The sequence below is a fragment of the Dama dama genome, chromosome 21 (genome assembly GCF_033118175.1).
Source record: "Dama dama isolate Ldn47 chromosome 21, ASM3311817v1, whole genome shotgun sequence".
In the NCBI taxonomy this organism is placed as follows: Eukaryota; Metazoa; Chordata; class Mammalia; order Artiodactyla; family Cervidae; genus Dama; species Dama dama.
The window spans coordinates 34,944,746-34,972,293 of record NC_083701.1 but is presented as its reverse complement, the minus strand read 5'-3'; positions in this window follow the sequence as shown (position 1 = coordinate 34,972,293).

The following is a 27,548-nucleotide window of genomic DNA, read 5'->3' as shown; positions in this document are numbered from 1 at the left end:
GTAGTGAATACTCTCTAATACAGAAGTCTGGTCTTTTCAGCTCTAAAGTGGAGGAGAATTGAATTCTTCATCAGAAAAACAACTGAACATTTGGAATGTATCAGCCATAGCTTATAGACTAGAAACCACACATAGGTAATGCTACAACAGAAATAAGGCAATGATTTGAGCTTTGTGTAATTTTTTTACAAACTTCATGGGATTGATTAGCTTCAGGTCTCTAAAATCAACAATTAGCATTTTAGGAATATGTAAAAATTGCCTAATGCAAGTATAAAACAGCCTTTCCTACCTTCTTTATGATGGTTTATGATTGTGGAATTGAATTTCAGCCAAATGTTATCAATCCAAAAGTAATTTAAGACCAGCCCAAAATATGTAACATGGAAATATTACATGCAACTCAAAAGTAAATTAAGTTTTTTTGCAAGAGTGAAGGGGAACTCCAGAATCTGGATTTTTTTTTTTAAATTAGAAAGAACTGTTAGAGGTTATTTGAATAATACTAAGCAAAACAGGGGCTTCCCTGGTGGCTCAGATGGTAAAGACTCTGCCCCAATGTGGGAGACCCAGGTTTGATACCTGGGTGTCGAAGATCCCCTAGAGAAGAGAATGAAAACCCACTCCATTATTCTTGCCTAGAGAATTCCATGGACAGAGGAGCCTGGTGGGCTACAGTCCATGGGGTCCCAAAGAGTCGGACATGACTGAGTGACTAAAACACACAAGCAAATCAGAGTACAGTTCATCTGTTCTCGGAATTACCACAAAAATATGCCAGATTATTTTATGATTAGCAGTGAAGCAAAGATAAAACAAAGAAAATACAATCAAGAAAGTGATTTATAAGCAAAAAATGAAATGCGTAACTTCTACACTTGCAACATATACATCTTGAGGTTCACATTTGCATTTCAAATAAGGATGAGATCACATTGGTTTTCCAAGCTTGAAGATGTCCCAGCACAGGGTGTCGACTAAAAATATAGTCACAACCTGGAAGTAGAGAGTTATTTAATTTGGTGGGCATGTTTAGGACTCTGAGCCTGGGAGACAGCATCTCAGTAGCTCTGAGAAGACTGCTCCAAGAAGGCAGGAGGGGAAGTCCGGCAATATACAAGTTTGCAACAAAGAGAACAAGCAGTCTGAAGATCAAAGATCAGGTATCAAGTTAAGGAATTTAGCATTCTGTGTATGGGAAGATGCAAGCCTCTGGGCTCACTGAATTCATTCCTTTCATATGCACCTCATCTATCTGAGGCCAATCCTGTTTGCTTGATCACCTTAAGGAGTGGCAGATTTGCTACTTGCATTCCCCCAGCTCCTCAGCAATCAGCATGGGGGGTGGCAGCATCCACTGGATCCCAATTTTGGGAGCCCTCGTTCACATTTGAAGGCCAGAGATCGCTGATGGCTCTGACATTTTTTGTTTATTGATATGGCAGGAGATATTTTCATTTCACAGTGTGATGTCTCTCTTTTTTTAATTGTTGTTGTTCAGTTGCTCGGTTGTGTCTGACTCTTTGTGACCCCGTGGACTGCAGCATGCCAGGCTTCCCTGTCCTTCACTGTCTCCTGGAGCTTGCTCAAACTCATGTCCATTGAGTCAGTGATGCCATCCAACCATCTCATCCTCTGTCATCCACTTGTCCTCCTGCTTTCAATTTTTCCTAGCATCAGGGCCTTTTCTAATGAGTCAGCTTAAATTAATTAATTAATTAATAATTTGGCTGTGCTGGGTCTTCCTTGCTGTGCAGGTTTTTCTCTATTTGTGGCAAGCGGGAGCTACTCTCTAGTTGTTGTGCACAGGCTTCTCATTGTGGTGGCTTTTCTTGCTGTGGAGCATGGGCTCTAGAACATTTAAGCTTCAGTATTTGTGGCACATGGGCTCCGTAGTTGCCAGGCCTGGCCTTAGTTGTCCTGCGGCATTTGGGATCTTCCTGGATCAAGGATTGAAACCAGTGTCTCCTGCATTGGAAGGCAGATTCTTTCCCTCTGAGCCACCAGGGAAGCCCCAGGGTGATGGCTCTTGAAGAAATTAGAAGACACATTCTGTGTGTACTTGCAGCCATGTGGTTAGCGTGTCCCATGGAATAATGGCAGTATGGAGTCTCAACTGTTAGATCAGTTTGCAACACATAGTAGTATGCAACTCAGAGCTCATCATTTTAAAGGGTAAATAAGACAAGGAACCATTTTATTTTTGTCTGAACTCTTAAGTTTTTCATATTAGCAAGCCTTAATAGCACAAGCAAAAAAGAAACCAGGAGAGAATTTGCTCAAAATAGCACAGAGAAGAGGGAAAAAAAAAATCCTGGAAGCAACAACAACAAAAGCCCTTTTCTTTTGGCACTGTTACCTTGGTTCCCTGTTTCTGTATATTTTAACTTTTATTCTGTTTATCAGTTTCTATCTAAAAAATAATGTCTGAGCCAAATTTTCATCCTATGTAACTCTATGAGGATTCTCTTTTGCTTTTTTAGAGTCTAATTCTCCCATGGCGTTGCATGAGATGTAAATCTGACCCTAAGGGAGTATTCTTTCAGTGAGAGGAGAAACTGCCTTTCAGGGCAGCATGGTATCATTTAAATGTGTTTTTTTCAAATGTAGTCTTTAAGGGAGATATAAAATTTATAAGTGGTAATGATATCATTTTAATCATTTCAAGCTAATAGACCAACAAAAAATGAGGGTGTTTTCTTCTTAAGTGAGTTTAATCAAATGCAGAGTTTGGGAGTCTCCAATTTAGAGATACTTCTTCAAATACGCACTCTTCTTGCTGAGTCACTGTGGTTTTCCTGGAAAGGGTTTCTAAGGGTTGGAATTCACATGGGGTAGTGTTTTTTTCCTGTCTTAAAGAGCTTTTTAGACACCCCCCTTCCCATATCCAACTCTTTCTCTGATTCTACTTGCTTTCCCAAGTCACAAGCCTGAAGACATGCCTCCATGAACAACCTGCAGGATTATGTGGCTTCATCTCTTCCTGTTTCACCAGATAGAACTCTTCCTGGAGACAGCAATGAGAGGGATGGCAATCCAGGCTATGGAGATTCAACCTATTCTCAGTAAGATATTCATCTCCATGCCCATGTACATTGTATACTAATGATTTTTTTTCCCCCTTACCACTATAAAGATTTGGTGTTAACCAATTCTATGACTCTAATACAGGTATACCTTCTCAGTGCCTTACCAGTTAGTAAAATTTGGGCTGTATTTTTTTTTTGGGGGGGGGGGATGTTTTTAAAGAACTGATCAACTTTTGTCAGCAATACTTGATTTCCACAAAAATATACTATTTCTTCAAAAGGACCAGAGAATGACTTTTTGGCAAGTATGGATTTTCTGGTTAAATAAAAATTGAAGGAGGGAAAAAAGAAGAAAAGAAAAACAAATAGGCTATGGATATGATTTATGCATAGGATTTAGGCTCTTTTCCTTTACGACACAAATACCTTTTCTCTCTTGTACTCTAGAGTAGTGCTCTCCAATAGAATTTTCTATGGTGATAGAAACATTTTGTCTGCACTAATACAATTGCCACTAGCCATATTTGGTTGCTGAACATTCAAAATGTGGCAAAATGTAATTGAGGAAATGAATTTGTTTTGGGGGGTTTTCTGGCTGCACTGGGTCTTTGTAGTGGGACACCGGCCCTTCTTTGCTGTGCACTGGCTTTCTCTGTGGCAACGAGCAGGGGCTACTCTCTAGCTGTGGTGCGCAGGCTTTCGTTGCAGAGACTTCTCTTGTTGCAGAGCATGGGCTCTAGGATGCCCCGGCTTTAGTAGTTGTGGCACATGGGCTTAGGTGTCCCACAGCATGTGGGGTCCTAGTTCCCGGACCAGGGATCAAACCCATGTCCCCTATACTGGCAGGTGTATTCTTAACCACTGGACCACCAGGGAAGTCCCAGAGGAAATGAAATTTTAATGCTATTTGATTAATTAAAATTAAAATTTAAGTCACCCTACCTCACTATTTTGGATAGTGCAATTCTTGAATCTTAGGTTTTGTAATGTTGAGTTCATTTTTATTGTTCCCATTAGAGGAATAGATATTTACACTTCCTCATATTATTTTCCAATCTGATTGCCAAAGATGAAACACAAACATTTGTAATTACCTTCTTTTTATATATCCCAGGGAGAAAATGTTCTATATTAGCCTCTCTAAAAACTTACCCTATTGCTGGAAGTTCATTCACCTTTTATTTATTTAGAAAACAGTTTATTAAATGAAGATAGGAAAAAGCCAAGCTTGATCTATTGTCTGGGAAACCTGGCTCCTAAGTATGGTTTTGGTCTTTTCAACGTAAAATTACTATAAGATCAAATTTGATTTGTATTTGCTAGCTAACCACTTTTTTATTTTTAATTGTTCTTCACTGCTCTAACAGTGCCTTCAGGGTCCATGCTGTAGGAACAAGTCATAATAAATTCCTTCCAGCATTTCTAGAATTTTAGCTCTTGGAAGGTACCCAAAACATATTAGCATTGCACCAAAGTCTATCCAACCTTGGGTTACAATAAAACACCCATATGTTTTTTCTAAATGCTTTATAATTATTATATAGAATACAATTTTAGCAAAATTATAATAAAGGTGTTTATGACCTAATTGATGAAATTCTAAATAAATGAATTTGAAGAAAATAAATAGGTATATTACTGAAATACCTGATTTTAGTCATTCAGATATTTCAGTTTGTGAAAGTTGTATTGAGCTCAATAATGTAAAAATCTACAATTTGATGTTAAGTGTTAGTATTCCCTACAAATATCGCTTGATGGGTCATTAGTGCATTGTTTAAAATATTGAGCACCATTTAAGATTTATATTAACTACTGTAATAACATACTTTCTAATAGATAAAATTTTAGATAAACTAAATAAATCAGGAAGGACTCCTTAAGACTACACCCATACCTGTGGTAATATTAAAATTTATGTGTAGGTAAAAACAAATGCTGAAAAAGAGTAGTCCTTAAAAGTATCTTTAGAGACTCCCCTGGTAGTCCAGTGACTATGAATCCACACTCCCAATGCAAGGGGCCTGGGTTCCATCCCTTGTTAGGGAACTAGATCCTGCATGCCCCAACTGAGTTCACATGCTGCAACTAAAAAACTCCATGTGCTGCAACAGAAATTGAAGATCTCATGTGTTGCAACTAAGACCTGGCGCAGTCAAATAAATGTTTTAAAAATTATTTTAAAAGTATCTTTAATTACACTTGGAAAAAATCTCAGTATCAACAACATACAATATTAAAAATGCAAGTTTGATAAAGTAATAAGTAAAATAATAAAGAAGAAAGTAATGAATATTTATTTGCTAAAATAAAATAATGTATTTAAAAGAAGAGGGCAAATATTTTCTTTTCTTAGGCTTCCTTCGATCATAGCTGAAATACAGTAAGAATTCTAACTAGGGAAACATAGCTGATATTAAACATGAAAATGTGAACAAACAATAAATCACAAAAGATGGGGGAAATTATACCCACGTGGATAAATCTTTTTGATACATTACTAGGATTTAGATGTTAGAGAGCTAACCTGGACATTAACTGTTACCTCCAGTCTTAGATGTTTGTGAAGAGATGAAACATAAGACCAGGAGTGGTTTTCAGACATTGGACACAAAGCCATGAAGGTCTTTGAGCAGAGTTGGTTTACAGTCTTTACTTTGTGACTTACCCTCTCTCCCTACTGAGCTAAGGAAAGAACGAATGATGAGAAGGGGAAAATAGAAATTCCCTAATTCTCCACCAAGATGTTAAAACCCACCTAGATATTCTTAGAGAGCTTATGTATAGAAAAATTTAATAAAAATATGATGCATTCATATCTTCATGAAACCATAGAAATGAGAGACAAATTTAAAAGAACACAGTTCAAGTACGAGACAGTGGGTATTTAGGCAAATAACTTAGTTGTATACATTAAGGAGGTAATGATTCTCAAGAAATTTAGATGAGAAATTTTGTTTAAATGCTACTTTTTTGCTGCCATTTAATTTGAAAACTGTTAAGGTGGGGGAAAATATGAAAGGCAGTTTAGAAATAAAGCCAGTCTCAAGAGATGAAACATGATATGTAAACTGAGTATAATGGAGGAGAAAAGTTCAAGAAGTCATGAGCAAATTCAGGGATGTTGAGAAACCAGTTCAACTTCCTTGAGTTTTTATTCATTAAGTATCCTGATTCCAAAAGTAAAGTTAAGTGAACTTCAAAGTACCATAGGCAACATGGTTTTGACTGACTTAGAGTCTTATTAAAATGACTTTAGAGTTTATCAATGACGATGTAAGCAAAATAGCCTCTTGGAGAATAATTTTTTAATGGCGGTTTCTAACAAAATTTAGGAAAGAGCTACAAAGCAATTAATACTTAGAGCCACTCTGATAGTGCTGTTGTGTATGTAACCAATGTATATCATGGAATAAACTTGCAATGGCCTATTTGCAAAAAGCACTGAAATTCTGATCTATGGTTATTGAATTAGAGAACCTTAGAGTTAGAAATCATCTTTTTAGATGTTGCTAATTTATCCCAACCCTTTCTGCAATACCCCAGCTGAAGGCTCATCCAGTTTCTTCATAAACACAAACAGCATCAGAGAATTTAGCAGATGGTTTTTATTTTCAGAGAGTTTTATTTGTTAAAATGTTCTTTTTTGTAGAGTTCCTAAGTGCATCTATCTTTAACTACCCTTCTCTAGTACTAGTTATATTTTCCCAAGACACTCAATGTAAGCTGAGACCTCCTCCCCAGAAAACCCTGGCCACTTGTTAAGTCCTCTCTTCTCCTTAGCTGTTTTCATCATTACTTACTTACCAGGACTTACAGTCTTTGCCATCTTTTTTGGGTCTCTCCAGTTTGTCTATGTCCCTGGTAGACTAGGGACCCAAGAAACTGGTAAAATACTCCAGGAGTTGTCTCGCTGAAGCAAAGTAAGTAAAGTAGGGCTGCCTTCCTTGAGTGGAGCACTATGCTTCCATTTAAGATTGGGTCAAGTTCTTTGGCAGCTACGTCACACTGCCAACTCCTATTGGTCATGTGATTCACAATGCAATGTTAGCTACAGGTGTTTCGTAGATAAGGAGGTTCGTTCTATGCTCAGTTTGCAAAGAATACTTATCATAAGTGGATGTGAATTTTATGTTTCTGCATTAATTGAAATAACCATATAATTTTTTCCTTTATTCTATTAAAAGAATGTGACAGACCTCACTGATGCATTTTATAAATGCATAAATGGAACCAACATGCTATTGCTGGAATCAATCCAATTTGGCCATAATATATTGTCTACAATATGTATTGCTGCATTCTACTTGCACATATTTTCTTTTGAATGTTTGAATCTATCTTCATAAGTAATATCAGCCTTTCTTACAGATTTTCCAGGTTTAAATAGTAAGGTTAGACTAGCCTCATGAAAGTGAAGTAGGAAGTGTTCCCTCTTTTTCAGTTCTCTGGAAAAGTTTGTGTGCTAATTCTCCCATAAATGTTTGGTAGAGTTTGCCAATGATCCATCTAGTTCTAGTTTGTCTTGTTTGTTTTGGTTATTCTTAAAGTTTTAAAATTACAGAATTAACTTCTTAAATAGCTGTGGGCCTTTTTGGATTTTTTTTCGTAATAGCTATTTCATTAATGTCTGGTCTTATTTATTTCCTTCTTTTTGGATTAAGCGGCAGTTCTTTTTCTATATACCTGAGATAAATGCTTAACTCATTTCTTGTCAACCTTTGTTCTTGTTGTATATATGAAAACTGCACATGGTTAGGTTTTATTTAATCCAGTATTATTTTTGCCCTTAATGGCATAATTTAGTATATTTAACTTTTAATGTAATTACTAATACCTTTTGACTAAAACCTATCATTTTACTGTGACTTTCTATTCATCTTGCTTGTTCTCTATTACTTTTTCATTCCATTCTTATTTCAGGTTAATTATCTTTTCCATTTATTTTGTTATTGGTTTAGAATTATATCTGGGAGAAAGGTATTTTATTAGTTCTTAGCTTGCAAATTATAACGTGTACCTTGACTCAGAGTCTGATGTCTGATTTCTCCTTCCAAACAAAACTGAGCAACATGGACTAGATTTATCCTCCCACCTGAAACAATTGAAAAACTAGATGGAATATATGAAAAAAAAATCTCAAAAGGTGCTGGCCATAAGGAAACTAAGGACTGTGATCCCTGAGAGGCATGAAATCAAGGAGTCAAGCCTTGTGGTGACCTCTGCATACTGCCTAGAGCAGGCCAGTAAGCCTTTGTAGACTGTGGGATACAAGGAAACCCCCAAGGCAAGCTGGTGGTAGCTCTGAGCTGTGGAGATGGATCTGGGAGCCATGGAAAGCAAAGTTGCTAGAGTCTGTAGGGCAGAGTACTAAAGAGAAGAAAACTCCAAGGAGTAGGAACTCTGGAGATCTGTAAAAGTTTTGTCTCAAGTATTTGGTTGGGTACTGATGGGTGGCTCAGCGGTAAAGAATCCGCCTGCTGGAGACAGAGGTTTGATTCCTGGGTTGTGACGATCCCCTGGAGGAGGAAATGGCAACCCACTCCAGTATTCTTGCCTGGGAAATCCCATGGACAGAGGAGCCTGGCCGGCAACAGTCCAAGAGGTTGCAGAGTCAGACACAACTGAGCAACGAGGCACACACTGCGCACGCGCGCACTGATCAACACACGCACAGGAGGAAGACCACCCAAAGCCAGGGCAGGAATCACCCAGAATGGCAAAGGGCACAGTGTCCCCAGACCGCCAGGGACAGGAATTGTGCCTGCACCTGTGTTAACTCTGTTTTCTTATTTTCTGTATTCTTGACTGGCTGCCATCTGGGGCTTCCCTGACAGAGGAGAGGCCGCTCCTTCCTAGCCAGCTAATTCCTAGAGAAGCAAATAACTCAGCTGCAATACCTTTTATGTGTAAACCAACCAACCCAAAGCCCATACTCCAACTGTCTTCTTTATTGAATAGTCATACTCTAGGAGATAATACGCCTCTGCCCTAGGCTCCCTAGGGCTAGGTACCAGACAACTAAGGATCACTTGAGCCAACTCTAATTACTCAAGTTATCCTAAGTCTGGTCCACTGCTTACCTTGCCTCATGTATTCGTTTCCATGAAAACCACACTATTACCTATGCTTTCCCCACTCTTTCTGCCTCCTGACTGACCCTGTTGCTTCCCCCACATAGCCATCCATGACATGCCAAGCCTCTTGTTTCTAGGCAACTATGAATTAAAACTTCTTCCTTCATGACACTCATTTCCATGTCTGTGTGTCTTAACATAGCTGGTTAATACAAGTCCTAACAGCCAAAGTGGAAAACCTTATAATTAATGAAGCACTGATAACAACAACAACAACAAAAAAAACTCACCTCAATAGTGGGGGAAAACTAACAATAGGTTAGATGTTGCTCTTATCTCATGTAACAAAAGGTAAAACAAGAGCCTAAAAGATACAACTGATTCCAAATAATATAACAACATTATTTTTGCCCCAGAATAAAGCTCCAGAAGATTTATGGCAATATAAAATATCTAAGACTCAAATAATATACCATTTTGTGATCAGCATCAATAAAAGTCACTGGGCATGCAAAGAAACAGAAAAATATAACCCATATGAACATGATTCTGATATGACATAAATGATAAATAGAAAAGTGCTTTAAAACAGTTATTATATTAGAGAAACAGTTGAACATTTTAAGATAGGAAGGGTCTAAAGCAGTCACAAATGAAACTTCTTGGAATGAAAATCAAAATGATTGAGATGAAAAATACACTGAATCAGATAAGTGGCAGATTGGACACTGAAGAAGAGAATGTGTTTAAACCTAAAGACATAACAGCAGAAACTATCCAAAGTGAAACAGAGAGAAAAAGGGCTGCAAAAAAAAAAAAAAAAAAAATACTGAAGATCAGTGATCATTAAACTTTAGGACAACTTTGTGCAGCCAAATATACATAATATTGCACTCTCTGAAGGAAAGAAAATAGGAGAGAAAAAAATACTTGAAAAATACTGACCAAAAAGTTTTCAAATTTAATGAAAATTGTTAACCTATGGGTTCTTGAAGCTCAATAACACCAAATACAAAGAACAGTACATCAAAGCTGCTGCTGCTGCTAAGTTGCTTCAGTGGAGTCTGATTCTGTGCAACCCCATAGACAGCAGCCCACCAGGCTCCACTGTCCCTGGGATTCTCCAGGCAAGAACACTGGAGTGGGTTGCCATTTCCTTCTCCAGTGCATGAAAGTGAAAAGTGAAGTCGCTCAGTCATGTCCGACTCTTTGTGACCCCATGGACTGCAGCCTACCAGGCTCCTCCATCCATGGGATTTTCCAGGCAAGAGTACTGGAGTGGGTTGCCATTGCCTTCTCCAGTACATCAAAGCTAATCATAATCAAAATGTGATTTAAGTGATAAAGAGAAACTCGTAAAAACAAGTAAAGGAAAAAAGAGAAGAACAAAGTTAAATTACAGCAAACCTCCACTACAAAAATACTAAAGAAAGTCCTTAAAGCAGGAAGAAAACCTGTATCTGCACAAAGGAATGTATCTATCCAAAGGAATGAAAAGAATCAGAAATAGTAACAATACGGGTAAACATAAGCACATTTTCTTAACAGTTAAACACACAAAAGAAAATCAACTGTTTAAAGCAGAACAATAACAATGTATTATGGTATATAATATATACAAAAAGTAAAATATATGGCAATAATAGCAAAGGAGCTGGAACAGGAGAAATAAAAGTACACTGTTGTAAGGTTTTTACAATATATGTGATATAGTATGTCACTTGAATGCATTTTATATATATGTATTAGAGCAATCACTAGAATAGCAGAACAAAGTTATAGTTAATAGATCAATAAAAGAGCTGAAATAGAATCATTTTAAAAGTCATTCAATCCAAAAAGGGTAGAAAAAGAGAAATAAGAACAGATGGGATTCAGTCATATGAGGGCTTGCACTTAAACTTGTGTCTCAAGTCTGTATTAGTGCTCTGCTGCTGGCATTTTGAAATGAATAATAATTTATGAGGAGCTTCCCTGGTGGCTCAGTTTGTGAAGAATCTGCCTGCAATGCAGGAGACTGGGGTTTGATCCCTAGTTCAGGAAGATCCTCTGGAGAAGGAAATGGCAATCCACTCCAGTATTCTTGCCTAGAAAATCCCATGGACAGAGGAGCCTAGTGGGCTACAGTCCATGGGGTCACAAGAGTCAGACACAACTTAGCAACTAGACTTCAGCTTCAAAAATTTATGAACAAGAACCCCACATTTTCATGTAGCACTGGGCCCCTGAAATTATGTAGTCAGTCCTGCATGGAACAAATATTATAGAAAACAAATAAGAAGATGATAGACTTAAACCCAACCAAATGGGCCTCCCTGGTGGCTCAGTGGGGAAGATTCCACTAGCCAGTGCAGGAGACATGGTTTCCACCCCTGATCCAGGAAGATCTCACGTGCCCTGGAGCAGTTAAGTAACTATGCCACAACTATTGAGCCTGTGCTTTAGAGCCTGGGAGCTGCAACTACTGAAGCCTGAGCACCCTAGAGCCTGTGCTCTGCAACAAGAGAAGCCACTGCAATGAGAAGCTCGCACATCATGACTAAAGAGTACCTCCCCGCTCCAGATGCAACTACAGAAAAGCCTGCTCAGCAATGAGGACCAACATAGCCTAAATAAATAAAACCAACCAAGTCAATTATCCCACTAAATGTGATAATTGGTCTAAACACTCCAATTAAAAGTTGCAGACTGTCAGATTGGTTTGAAAAAAAAAAACACTCAAATGTATACTTGCTTATAAGAAACAAACTCTGTGTATAATATGATGCTGATACATTGTCCATAAAAGAATAAATTGATAAATTGGCTTTCATCAAAATATAGAACTATGTTATTTGAAAGACTGTTAAGAGATTGACAAGCTACAGACTGTAAGAAAGTATTTACAAATCACATATCTAATTTGTAAGAAACCTTGCTTCAGAAAATACAGAGAACTCTCAAACTCAATAAGAAAACAATTAAATTCAAAATATAGACAAAAGATTGGAACAGATCCTTCACCAAAGAAGATATACAGATAGTAAATAGCATGTGAAAAGATGATCCACATGTTTAGTCAGTAGGGGGATGCAAATTAAAATACCAATGGGATGTCACTACACATCTATTAGAATGCCAGTGATTGAAGACTACTATACTATGAGCTAGTATGTGGAACAACTGGAACCCTAACTCCCTATTTGTGGGAATGTAAAAATGGTACAAAACTTTAAAAATTAGTTTGTTAAGTGTTTTTTTTTTTCAGTTAAGCATATTCCTACCCAAAGACTCAGCCATTCTACCTCTAGGTATTTACCAAAGATTTAAATTAAAGTATATATCAACACTAAGACTAGTACACAAATGTTATGACTTTATATGAAGTGGCCAAAAACTGGAAAGCAACCATAATTAATGGATGAAAATATAAACAAATTGTATGATATCCATACAAAGGGATACAAGTCATCAATAAAAAGAAAGAACCACTGTTATAGGCAATAACATGGATAAAACTTAATGATGCTGAGTGAAAGAAGCTAGAGAAAAGAGGAATTTATTGTATGGTTTCATTTACCTAAATGTCCAAAAAATGCAAACTCATTTATAGTGCTAGAAAACCAGTCGATAGTTGCCTGGGAATGGTGTGTTAGAGGAGCGGAGGAGGTTACAATGGGGCACAAGGAAACTCTTGAAGTTCAGATATATGTTCATTATCTTGATTGTGGTGATTGTTTCATGGGTGTTTCAGTTCAGTTCAGTTCAGTCGCTCAGTTGTGTCCGACACTATGCAACCCCATGAACTGCAGCACGCCAGGCCTCCCTGTCCATCACCATCTCCCAGAGTTTACTCAAACCCATGTCCATTGAGTCAGTGATGCCATCCAACCATCTCATCCTCTGTCATCCCCTTCTCCTCCTGCCCTCAATCCTTCCCAGCATCAGGGTCTTTTTAAGTGAGTCAGCTTTTCGCATCAGGTGGCCAAAGTATTGGAGTTTCAGCTTCAGCATCAGTCCTTCCAATGAACACCCAGGACTGATCTCCTTTAGGATGGACTGGTTGGATCTCCTTGCAGACCAAGGGACTCTCAAGAGTCTTCAACATCACAGTTCAAAAGCATCAATTCTTTGGCACTCAGCTTTCTCATGGGTGTTTATACATGTTAAATCTTACAAAATTTGTGAGCTTACTGTATGTCAATTATAGTTCAACAAAACTGTGTATAAAAAGGAATCCATAAAGATACTACATGCACAGGAAAGAAACAATAAAGAAAAGCTTACATTAAAAATATATATATGTGTGTGTGTGTCATGTAAATTGGTTCTCTTATCCTTATCCTGGGCAAAGCAAGCACTTAATTTACCCCATTCTCATTTTGATTACTCTTGTTTTAACTCTCCATGAAATTTTATCCTCACAGTAAATCATTATTTTTTAATTTTATACTGTCAGTACTTACTGACATCTACCAACATTTTATCATTGTTCCCCTCTCTATCTTTTCTTGCATCTCTCATCTTCCAACTGGGATGATTTTGATTCTTCCTGAAAAAAAAAAAATCCTTAGATATTTATTTTAATGTAGGTTTTCTGGTGGTAATTGCTCTCAGTTTTTATTTGAAAATACTTTATCTTTATTCCTGAAGAATTTTTCACTGGATAAAGTATTCTAGGTTGGCAGGAGATTTTTTTCCTACATTACATTATTAATTTCATTCCTCTGTCTTCTAGCTTTGTTGCTGTTAAGAAGTCGCTTAATATTATTCTTCAACTAATCTGTCCTCTACCACTACCATAGCTACTTTTAAGATTTTCTCTTTGCCTTTGGTTTCTGGCCATTTCTCTATGGTGCATCAAGGCATGAGCTTCTTTTTATTTTCTGTGACTTTATATTTGTTAGATGATTAAAATCTGTGGATGGACAGATTTCGTTACCCCTGGAAGATCCCCTGGAGGAGGGCATGGCAACCCACTCCAGTATCCTTGCCTGGAGAATCCCATGGACAGAGGAACTACAGTCCATACAGTCTCAAAGAGTCGGACACAACAGAAGCGACTTAGCATGCACTCGTTAAGTACTTAATTTTTTTGTTTTTCAGCCTTTAACTTTCTTTTTAATATCTGGTTATCTCTGGACTTCACTACCTTGCAGCCTATTTTTAAAACATATATCAGTGCTTTCTCTTTTTTTTAAGTTCGTGTCAGATATTCAAATAACTGAATCTCCAAATGGTATGTTTATCTTCTAGTACTCTCTTGGTTTTTAGTTATTTAGTTATATTTCCTGATATGCTTGTTTATTTTTGGTTAAATATCCAAAAGTTGAGGCTCTGGATGATATTTTCCTCTAGAGAATTTGCTTTTGCATTTACAGGAAGTAGCAGAAAATCTGAAAGGCATCAGTGTTGAAGCTGATTCTGATTTGATTTTCAGTCTTAGGAAGTCTGACCCATTTGCAGTTCTTTTTTGTAATAGTTCAGTTTTACTCATAGGGTAAAGCCCTTTAGGGATCCCAACAGAATATCTGAGGCGTTTTCCAGGGCTCCTGTATCCTGATGAATCCTAAATATCAATTTTTGTCTCCCTAGCCCTGTGAGAGTGCTGAGTCCTGCTCACATTTTCAGCCTCTGTGCTGACATATGGATCTGTAAATGTCTCAAGTGGAAAAGCAGCACTGGATGTTGGGTTAATTCTCTGTACTTACTCTTTTTTAGGGAGGAAAGTAGTTCTTGGGGCTTCATATTTTGGCTGTCTTGGTGGTTCCGTTTTATCTTTATACCCATGTTTTTAATATTTTATTCAGTATCTCCAGTTCTTAGTACATGGTCTGATAAATTCTGCTCCACTATAGCCAAAGCAGAACCCATAGGAATCAATCTTGATATATTTTTTCCTTTCTCCTATATTTTACCCATCTTTGAGCCACTAGAAGGTGCTGTGGATTCTACCTTCCAAATATGTTGTGAATGTAACCAATTATCACCTTTTTCTCTAAGCTGACATCATATTCCACTTAGACAACTACTGTAACCTCCTAAAGGGCAGAGGAGTTAGCTTTAGATGAAAAGTTAGGGGTTACTTTAAAATAAATAAAAAGAAAAATAAGGAAAGAATATAAAATAGATATAGATAAAGGTAGTTTTGTGTATTTGGTGCTAACTAAAAAACACATGAGCGGTTCCTCTCTGATTCTATTTTCTTCTTCATGTAGGAGGTGAGGTCATCTGCTGGGCAAAGGGCAAAGGTGTGGAAGTTTAAGGAAGGTGAGAAAGTGACTTGATCAAAATAATGCAGCATTGTCAAGGTGGCATTTGAGGTTGGCCATGAATGTAGCAGAACCAAGCTGCCATGTTATATGACACAGAGGAAATAGTTAGATTCACCAAACCTAATGGTTTGGAGATAAATACAGTCAAAAGATAAGAGGTGGAGGTAGTTTAGGTTATTGAAAAGATGGTTTTCATTACTAAAATGATGGCTTGAAAGCTTTAATCTGGATAGGAATGAAATTAAGGAGGAAAAAAGCAAAGGCTAATATATTTGTATAAAGTGAAACAGTCAGTGACCTAGAGGTTCCAAATGAGGAGAAAGAAGCATTACAGTGTTTTGGGGAGGGGGCAGCTGGGGATAGTTGAACAGATAAGCTAAAAGCAGGAGGGTCATGGTTAGAGAAGGATTTAAAAATTAGTGATACTGAAGGCAGAGAAATTGTAGATGATGACAGTGTCTGAGGTGAGGTTATAACCTAAGGGACTGAAGTGGAGTGGAGACTGAGGTCAGAAAGAAGTGAGGAATCAAGAGGCATTGGTGATGGCAGTTGAATCTGTGGGTTCTGAAGTAACTCAAGATGATGATGGCAGGCCTTGAGGTGGGGAAAAGGACCATAGGCAAAGGCCAGTGTCTTTCCACTGGCTGAGAAGTTTCTAACTTCCCAGTGCATGCATGCTAAGTTGCTTCAGTTGTATCTGTCTCTTTGTGACTGCATGGACTGTAGCCCGCCAGTTCTCCTTGGTCCATGGGATTCCCCAGACATAATACTGGAGTGGGTTGCCATGCCCTCCTCCAGGGGATCTTCCCAACCCACGGACTGAACTTGAGTCTCCTATGTCTCCTGCATTGGCAGACAGGTTCTTTACCACTAGCACCACTTGGGAAGCCCAGCTTTCCAATGGCCTAGCCAAATGGGCTGGGCTTCAGGCAGGAGATGACTGACGACCTGAGAGCAGCAGTGAGAAGGACCACTCCTGAATCCGGACTAGTGTGAAGTGTTAGAAAATAGACAACTACTTGCCAGTGCTTCATGGAAGTGGTTTCTTTGTCTCCCAAGTCTCAGAGCTGGGTCATGGACGAGAAAATAAAGCATATTTCAGGAAGAATTGAAAAGTGGTAGATGAATTATCAAGTATTTATAACACAACTTCCAGTTGCTGTCCAACCTTGAGACCCTAGGGTAATAATGTGCCATAAAGTTTTTGTATTGTCTGTGTATCTGTACATGATGCTTCTCAAGTGAGACATACCAAAAAATTCTTATTTTCTGGAGGATGAAATTAGTTTTTAGTATCTAAATATGAAAAAAGAGCTACTGATAAATAACTATCTCATGGTGAAGGGAAAAAAGGATATTATTAGATGATACATACTCATTTCTCAAGAATTTGAAAAAACATGTTGGTTATAAAAATGGCTCCCTTAAGACAAAATAGAAAAGCTGATCATTTTGTTGAAGTGGCATTTCTGCGAGGCCCATGAAATTTCTGTCTATGAAATGATTTGTGTGGTTTCTTTCAGTAATGTGTACATGATGGCTTGATATTTTAGTAAATAATGTGGTTGTATTCATATATGTGTACCTTCCAAAAAGAGGTAGAATGTGGTTTCCTTTTACAAAGAAATCTGGAATAATAATTTTTTTTCATTTGTTGATTAGCTCTGAATTATCCAGAGAGCCCCAGATTAACCAAAAATAATTTGGTCCACTTTTTCATTCATTCAACAGATATTTACGGAATACCTCATAAGGGCCACATACTATTTTAAAAGCCAGACATATAATGCAAAGAGAAAAGGCTAGACTTAGTATCCAATATTTAGTATTTTCCAAAAATGGCCATATAATCTAATTCAAAGAACAACAAATAGTCTAGAATAATATGAACTTCTGACAACTCACTTGCTAATTTGAAAAATTATTAGATTTTAAAGATCCTGGTATATTTGTTTTCAATATTCTGTGGTATCAATATGAGTATTAATTGGTAAAAACTGTGGCTTTTTTTTTTTTTTTTTTTTTTGGTGAAACCACCAACTTATTCCACAATCTACAGAATTAAATCATGAGGTTGATTAAAACTATGCTGTGGACGGGCCAACTTTCCCTCCCTTTTTCCACAGGACAGTCCTGGTTGTTCTGGGTAATACTCTCAAAATATGCTGGTTCAGAAAATAAAATACATGGTCAGGTTACTCACAGACAAATGAACTACAGGACCGCACTTAAGGTCATATTTAAAAAGAAATAAGGAAAATAGATAGGGGCAAAATATGAACTTATAAAATTCCATTATAACATTTGAAGTTAAAATCTTCTATCCAGAACTAGCTACAGACTCTCTAAAAAATATTTAGTGTTTTTTGCATTAATTATTTGAAAACAAGGACAATGTTTATTAATGGGAACTTGGGTTTTAGAACAGATTTTTAATGAGTGGTGACATATGATATTTATCTGCAGAATCAGTAAAAGCTATTAGCTTTGGGTTCCGCCATAGAAAGACAGCGGCATGTTATGCATGATATCCAGAAAAAACACTAAAATAGTTTAACGAGCAAATTTCATTGTACCCTCAGGGGTGATTTTTAGTCAAAATCACTCCAAGCCTGCCATAACAAAGGTCAGGACATAAAGAACACAGAAGTACTGTCCAGAGCGCCTTGATCTTTTATTGGTGGCTTACAGTGTAACTGTCACCCATGACATTCTCAGTTGACAGGCTTTCCTTTAAGTCTGGAAATATTATTTTATCCTTTCCCTCACTTATCTTTTCCACGGGCATTTGTAAGTTGTGGCTTGAAATTTATGTATATACACAATGGGTTTTAAAATAAAGATTTTTCCTAAAATTACTCCTTAGAATTAAAGCTGTTTGGATAACTTATGATCCCATTCAAACCAATGAAGCAAAATTACCCCCTGGGTTTCTGAGGTTAGCAATTTGGCCTAACAGAATGATAGTTCGTGTCTCACTAAATTTCAGTTCATTAATAACTTTTATGTGCAGTACCATAGAGATACCACTTTAAGAAATTCAATTCTGAACAAAGATGGCCTAATGACATCTTAAAAACTTACCATGATGGAGTTAGAGGATGCTAATACCCATTTCATAGATGAAGTTCAAATGTAAAAAACAAAAAGGAAATATAGAACCTAGACTTCCACTACATGGAAAACAGAAGTTTATTATTTGGATTTTTAAAAGGGATTATTAGAAAGGGCATGGGGACTCAAATCCTATTGATCTTGTTTTACTCAAGTAATGTCAGTAATTACACTGGCACTCACTGAGCAACTACTCTTTGCCAAGAATTCTATTAGGTACTTAATCTACATTACCTGATTTAATTCTCAATACAATGTGGTAACATAGTTGTCTTCACAACTACTTTGCAGAAGAAATGCAAGCTGAAAAGACTCATTTACTGATCTTGGTCTCACAGAGTCAGGATTCAGATCCAGCTGTCTAATTCAGAGCATGTGCCTTAAACCAGGCAGGCCGCTAGACAAGTTAAGGGACATTGTCACCTAGGATGTTCAAAAACAAATGAAAATTAATGCATATATGTAGAATCTAGAAAAATGGTAATAAATGATCTTCTTTGCAAAACAGAGATAGAGACACAGACATAGAGAACAGATATATGGACACCACAGGCAGACAGGGGATGGGATGAACTGGGAGGCTGGGACTGACATATGTACACTGTTGATACTATGTGTACAACAGATAACTGATGAGCTCAAGGAACCCCACTCAGTGCTCTACAGTGACCTGCTGCTGCTGCTAAGTCACTTCAGTCGTGTCCGACTCTGTGCGACCCCACAGACGGCAGCCCACCAGCCTCTCCCGTCCCTGGGATTCTCCAGGCAAGGAACACTGGAGTGGGTTGCCATTTCCTTCTCCGCTATGGTGACCTAAATGGAAGGAAATCCAAAAGGAGGGAATATATGTCACTTTGCTGGACAAATGTGTACATGTGAAGCAAACACAACTTTGTAAAGCAACTATGCTCCAATAAAAACTAATTAAAAACAACAATGAGATTGGCATACCTCCATTTTGCAAATGGAGACATTGAGGACCTAGCCCTGTGCAAGGTTACAGACTTGCTCGGCTTCAAAACAAAGCTCTTTTTTAAGGATGCTATACCAGGCAGCTTCCTTAATCCCATCTCCCCCCTTAAGATTGTTTTACTTTACAAAATGTAAAATCCAGTGTTCTTCCATTCTCCCTTTGTATAGACTAGTACTTGACTCTCCTGCTGAAGATGATTTCTCCACATGGCTAAAAGCACAAGAGTTTATCCTCATGCAGTTACAGGTGGCCTCTCTCTCCCTGTCTCAATGAGGCTCTTCTATGATGGTCACCTGGCATGAGCTGTGTATACATTATTTATACATAAGAAAGACAAGGTGGTGATGAAAGGAAATGACATCATCTCAAACTAAGAGTAATATAGTTCCACAGTAGCTATTTTAAAAAAAATCTCTGCCTACTTTGCTCCTGATATTCTCACATGGTCCTTCAAATGCTGGGAAATTTTTTAAATGAGGCTGGGGCTTTGGAGACACTTAAGTCACCTTAAAAGTTGTGTTTTTAATATTTTCTGCACGTTTTCTAACTGAGGTAGGAGTCCACTAGAAACCAGTGTTCTCTCATTTGCAAAAAAATCACTTATGTTCTGATTCCTACAAGTTACTTTTCTATGACTCAGTTTCCTCACAAAATGTGAATAATAAATGTACCTCCTCCAAAAGGTTGTTGTAAGGATTGATTGAGTTAATTCATATAAAGATCTGGAGTTAGATCTCAGAATTCATGTAAAGAACCTGGCCATCAGATGATCAGATTTCAATTTTCATGATACTAAGATTATGAAGGTATTTAAATACATACATACATGCACATCAAGGCCTTCCAGTGACTTGTTGCTTGTCCAACTTTCCCTTTCCTTTGGCAATATCTTCATGGTAAATCTAAGCTTCACCAACACAAATTACATACCCTCCCTAGTTGCAATCATTTTGTTTTTGAAATTGGAGAAACGCTGAACTACGTGAGAAGTGACCCACGACAAAGAAGACATTTTGAAACTAACAAAATAAAGAAGCCTCCTACTAAAAAATGGCAGTTAAACACTGGACTGAAAAATTAGGTAAGAGATCATCTTGTCTATATTAACCATCAATTATCTTTTAAAATAGATGATGACTATGGTTACTGACACCCTTCATATAAAAGAAATCTTGACCCAAATGACTACAGTCGTGGCTTCCAGAAATTTTAAGGGAATGAATTATAGCGTGTTCCTCATAAGGGTGGAAAATTATATTTTTAAAAGGTAAACCAAATACAGATTTTAGGCCCCAAAATATTAACAAGCTCACCTTATCTATAAAACAGATGTGAGTGACAACCTCAACACTGAGCTAGTCGTCAGAACGAAGCACATATACTCCAGTGTGGGTCGTCCTCAGGTAATAATATGGTAATAATATGATGGACTAACAAGAACAAAAGGGAGATAAGCTTCCAACATACACCATTTTTAAAGACATCTGTAATGGAAATGCTGAAGTATACTCTTTCCCAAAGATTTGTTGGCCAAGTTAGATTTGTATGTGTGTGTGTACATGAATACTTACAATACATGTGGTTTTATCCAACCTCATGAGTGAAAAACTTCCCTGGAAGTTTCATGGTTTCAAGCTATATATTTTTTTTCCTGTAAACTCTGCTCTTGTGGCAAATACCATGAATTTTGTTGATGATGATTTTCAACTGGCAATGCTTAGATTTTCTCTGCTGTGAGCTGTTGCCAGAACATACTCAGTGAAATCAGCCCATCCTGGAAAGATTGTAGATGAAAAGCAAACATATAAAGTGAAGTAAGACAAACACGCTCCCGAATGATAATGACTACAGTGCCTCACTGAATACAGCATACTAATCTTTCATGTCCATATGTGTGCTATGCCTGTATTTGTAGATCTGAACCAACAATGTGACTGTTATCTTTTTCTATGTACATTGCATGTTCTGATTTAAAATTTCAAAATGTTTCCCATGTCAATGACAATCTTAATAGAGTCCAATTAGTTCCACAAGGCACTTTCTGATGCACAAGCCTCTGGCTTGATTGCGGTGAATGGTGGGTATTTCCTGTGTCTAAGCCCACATATGGATTGAGTAAGGCAGTGGCAGAGAGACTACTGTTTTCCTTCACTACATCTTCATTTCTTTTTCACAGGCTAAGCCTTTTTTGTTTTTCCTGGCTCTGTTGTCAAAATACTGACCAAAGTTTTGGCTCATGGTTTGGAACACCAGGCCAAAACAATCCTCTGGAAACTAGTGTGGCAAAATGTATTTTAATCTATACATTCACCATTCAACCATGTGTATTACCACACCCACTGACCCACTCTGTGGTTTAAAAACAACATGAGTTTGCCCCCATAACAGCTTAATTTATAGGACAAGTTTTTTCAAGCCTGCTCTATCAACATTAAAAAATGTTCTGAGGCTTGGTTTCATCACATCTCATGTGGAAAAAAAAAAGTATTACCTACACTAGGATCATTTTTGCTTCTGTTTTTAAAAACAAGGTGAATTCCTTTTGCATTCTGCAGAATTTCTTTAAAAATGTGTTCAAATAATGGAAGATTATTTTGATAATGCATGAAAAATACATCTGAATCAGATGGCAGTTAATGCAGTTATTAAAGGTATTTCCTATTATGTTACAAATAAGAAAAGATGAAGAACTTTCCTTGAATGAGTCTTCTTATTTTTTTTAGGCTAATTGAAAGTGACTAACTGATTTAAGTGTCAGAATCCACATTCTTTCCTTGTCTTTTAAAAAGTGTTGGATTAGTTCTTTAGCTCTGTTTCACAATACAAAAGCATCAACAGTTGCTTTCCCAGCTAACTTTGAACATTACTTGAGTGATAAGATTGTCCAAAGGTATCCTGAAGGACTTTCTAAAGAGTGATTTTGCTCTTAATTATTCATCCATTTCACTTCCTCCTCTTTTCCACTTCCTTTCCAGCATTTATTGTTTGAAGACTTTCCTTCCTCAGAATAGCCTCTGAACCCACTTTCAAAGTTCTGAATATGTTAATGAATGCTAATTGCCTCTCTGTCAACAAAAACAGATTTTGATTTGCATCTAATAGTACCTGTTCCACTCAAGATGTTTGCCTTCAATAAGGCTACGCTGGAAAATTTTACTGAATTACATTAAATTTGCCACCTGGACTTTCTCCCAGATGAACTGCAAGAGCTAAAATGGTCAAAAAAATATCCTTTGACTTTAAATTAAGTATTAAAACTTTCAGCAAAATGCAATTTATAGCGTGTGCTGAGGAGAATTTTATGGCTCCCCCTTCCTCGGAGAGAGAGAGGGAGGGAGGGAGGAACAGGCTTACATTTTAAAAGAATTTGCCCCTCCTCTCCCTCTCTCCCTCCCTCCCCGCCCCACTCCTATCTGACAACCTCAGTCTTAGTAATTCAGTCTATAGTAGTGGAAGAAGAATAAAGCTTTCCAAGGTCCCAAATCGAGATCCTCTTTTCTGAAATTAACAAACAATATTGACTTGGGACCACTGACAAAAGAGAAGATAGAAGAAAGGATAGTGCGGAAGGCTGTGGCTTTCTGATTGCTGGTGGCACACTTCGGGCTATACAGATAGTGTAGTGCAATGTTTACGAGATATTTTAGTTAGCTGGAATCTTTTAGACCTAATTGTTCTGTCCCCTACTCTCAACCCAATTATCATTTCCTAAATTGTAAATATCCATGAACTAGAGACATTCCCAGTTCGAAATACATTTGCAGTTTTAGATTCCCGGGCTACTGATACCACTTAAACGTTTTCACGCCCATTTCGGACAAGGATTTAAGATCTTGAATCAGAGGCAGCTTTATTTGCTTTCGTCGTCTGCGGGTGCCTGCCTGGTCTAACAGTTACCGGGCACGCGTTCTCTGCGGACCTCAGCATCTCTGACGGCCAGCTGCCTTCACCTGGGATTCGTCCGAGGCCGCACACCCCTCAGTAAATGCACCCGTTTGTCAAGTCGGCCCAAACTCAGGCACCCCGGGGTGGAGGAGGGAGGGGTGGCAACGTCACGTCTTGGCCAGAAATCTCTGAACTGAGGAGCTGCGACTGGTAATCGACTGCAACGCCCTTCCACCCATCAAGAAAAATCCATGAATTGCATAAGGCCAAAGGCAAATCTCCTCTGCCTAGATGGGCTATGACTTCAACAAACCAAATCGTATCTCGAAAGTGTCCCTTACAAACAATTAAAAGCGTTTAGCCATTTCGTAGGAAACAGAGGAAAAGACTGAAAATACTTCGAGCAAAGAAAACAAAAGTGGTGGGTTTTTTTTGTGTGTGTGGACAAAAGGGCTTTTATTTGTGATCTGTGATCTGTTTGCTAGAAATGTTGGCTATTGAATTACCGAAGTTTTTATTAAGTATACAACTAATAAAATAATTCTTGAAAGACTGAAAAGAATAAAAAAATTATTATATTGCATTTCCTTTTATTAGGAATGTGCAGTTTAACACCTATTAAGAATCATTCTTACTCTGTAATGCAACAGGACTACATCTGTTTTTAATACTTGCTGTATAGATCATTAGCCTACTGGTCTTTCTGATCTCTTTCTGCAGTGGCAGAATAAATATCATAATTAATGCTATTTTTGTGCTTATATGTGCCCCTTTTGCACAAGATCAGAGATATGATTGGGTCTGCTAATGTGACCCGGGTTTTCAACTCAGGTGATTAGTTTAGGGAATTAAGTGTGTCTACTTATTATCCACTGAAGATTGCAAAGATATAGCAGACAATCAGAATCATAATTCCAAATGAAAAGAAAGTGTGATTCTTTAAAAGTGTTTAGAAGGGCACACAGCAGGGCATATTTTCTTTCTTACTGGCAAGAGTTTGTAACTGGATACGTTAACATACTGAGAACATGAAAACATGAAACAAAAGTATTGATTCAAGAATTCACTGAAGAATCCAATGCACACTGGCTGGTTTTATTTTATTCTTTTAAAGCACAAGTTACATTGGTTGTTTATGGCAGGCAGGTACAATGTGGCTGGTCCTCTTCTCAGTGCATCTTTTCAACAGATGTGATAGAAAGTGTTATTTGTATTGTTAAATTAGCATTATATCCTCTTTAATTGCATCAGCTGCTAACTAGATCTAGGAATAATGACATTTAAAGGGAAATGGCAAGCATCTCCAAAAGACTTCTGTATAATGGAAGAACCAAATTAATTTAACCTCATAATCTTCCGTAATGGCTGGGTTTCGTCATTCCCACAGATGGAGCTCAGAGGAATTAACAGTGCTGTGCATCTCCGCAGACTCCATGGAGTGGCTGGCTAAGAGGAGATTTGTCTTTATATTGCTTCAACTCACATATTGACAGTGCTTGCCTGAAGCATACTTGGAGATAGACTAGGAAGACAAAGTGTGTGGCTTTAAAAGGTGGAAGTGAAAAAAAACCTCATCTTGCAAAAATGTCCTGTCTCTAGTTTTATGTGGTAGCGATGAAACAAAATCTTTGTTGAGAGATGTGGGACCAAAAATTTCAGATTACCTATAAATATTCTTTCAAGTTTAAATCATAACGAAAAGGGACAGCAAAGGCTTAACCTCAGGAAAATGTGAGATTTGCACGTGTCTATGGCTAGTCTTTGAAAATTCCATTATTCATTTTTTTCCTAATGATTTGTAATATTTTCTGGAACTTTTAATAAAATTAGAAAATGGAGAGATGAGGGGTTCCTGTGAGGACACAGAAGTACAGCAATAGATTTGGGTTTTTTTTGTTTGTTTGTTTGTTGAAATAGCTGCATCATGTAAATAGCTTTACTGCTATGATTTCTCTGCTACAATGACCTATTCCCTATACATTATGTATTGCCCAAATTTATTATTGGTAAAGAGATCTGGGAGTATCTCTTCCAGCCATTTTTTTTTTTTAATTCCAAAGAAGCCAGTTTCTTTCCACTGTCAAGAATAACTGTATTTTACTTTACATCCTTTAATTATGAATATAAATATGGATTCCTGTTTGTGTGATCACAATGAGCAGAGTTGATCTCAGAAAATATCGCTAACAGTGTTTGAATGAACCACAATGTCAGACTCTATCTGTATCTCATTCGATAGTTGGTAATCATGAAACTGAAATTATTTGCGAGGGTCCCACAGCAGTCTTAAAAACAAGGAAGAAGGTAGCTGCTGAGAGCTCGCTAGAGGAAAGCGTGACTGCTATTATTGCAAATGATCACGCTTATTCATTCAATGACCATTGCACTTTTATGTGCCAAGTCCTATGGGTCTTTCCCGCAGGGGCTCCAATGTGTCGAGTTTTGCACACATTTTTCTGTTAGAAAGTGGTTTGTATGCTACAGATCTAAATTTCGCAAACACCCCCACATCTCTTTCCATTCTTAAAACTGGCAAACCCGCCCTCTAGGGGAAAAAACCCTATTGGCCTTCGGGTGGCACTTGGCCGGCCAAGAAGAATCACAGCCGCTCAAACGCTTTAGCCAAGGTGTTCCTCCAGTGAGTGGTAACTGGGCGTCGTGAGACTGCGTCCAGCTCCGCCCGCTCACTGCCTTTGCAGAAAGAGCCCCAAAGAGCAGAGATCTGGTAGACTGGGCTGCTGCGCACTTTCCCGCTCCTGTTCTCGTTTCCCCCACCTCGGAACTGTGTTCCACAGCTCCCCCAGAGAAATGGCGACCCCAGAAATTCTAGGAGGCTTTAGCTCAGCGCAGCGATTGGAGTGTGGCTGGGAGGTGGGAGGCAGAGGGTCTTCAAGTGATGCACTGCGCGGAGAATTTTTTTCCACTTAGATTGCATGTTCACTGTGGGGGAGGGAGGAGATGCCATAACCTCCCCAAACGGCCTTTAAAAGCTCCAACCCTGCCCTGAAACGGACCTTAGCCAAGGTTAAGGTCGCCAAAAAAACGGGGATGGGGTGGTATTCTTAAAAGAGAAAGGAGACCAAGGAGAGAGAGGTTTTGCGCCTTGCAATTTTCTGCTGCGGCCGTTTTGGTTTTTTTGTTGTTGTTTGTTTTTTTCCGATGCTGCCCACAGAATAGGGGATCTTCCTGACCCAGGGATCGAACCCGGGTCTCCCACCTTGCGGGGAGATTCTTTACCATCTGAGCCACCAGGGAAGCCCCACAGTCCGCAGAACTGCGGAATGAAAACCGAGGTGGGGGTGCGGATGGGGGCTGGAGATCTTGGACTCTTGGAGATCAGTAAGGAAGAGCGAAGGGTTCGGTTCGCTGGAATCTGTGGACAGGGGTGCATCTGGGTTTGGGGATGCTGTGGCCTGGCCTTGGAACACGTGTGGTATTGAGCGTGTTCACATCATTACGCTTCTGTTAAAGGGGGTGCACTGGGAGTCGGAGTCTTGAGTCTTCGACCACCTGGCTGGGTATCATTCATTGATCACACATTGACTGATGGCTTGCCCCACGCTAGGCGTTATTCCAGAAGCTGGACATACAGCCGAGTCAACTTGGGCAGATCACTGGACTCCTCGGAATGTCATTTCTTCATCAGCACAGCTGCAGGGTTGGATAACTACAAGGTCGCTGAGACCCCTTCCAGCTGTCAAATAGGACACTGGAGAAAGTGTGTGCCCTCAGCTGACCGATGAGCCCCCTACTCTCGGCGGTGGGCGGGGAGAAGGCCCTTAGCTTCGGTCACTTCTAGGCAGGCAGGATACTGCTCTTCCTGGTGATAAGCCGGGAAAACAGAACAGTGCGAAGGTGCGGGAATCGAACGCATCGCAGCCACCGCAGGCTTGCTTTCCAAAATCCCACGGCACACCTAGATGAAAACTCTCTTCAGAGGTGCATCCTTCCTTGTCTGACCATTCTCGGTGTCAGAACAGGCCTGTGCAGCTAGCCGGTCGGCTGGCATTAGGCCCCTGTACAGCCTGGGACCAGAGGCCCGGCCTGTCCTCACCAAAAGGCTCTCTTGCCCGCCAGGCGCTGGAAGGAGAACCGACTCCAGTCCGCGGAGCCAGGGGCACCGCGGTGCCCGGTGCGGGCTCGCGCCGCCCGGCGCTGCAGAGCCCTGCGTTCCGCGAGTATCGCGGCGCCCCCCCCCCCCCCCCCGGAGCAGCAT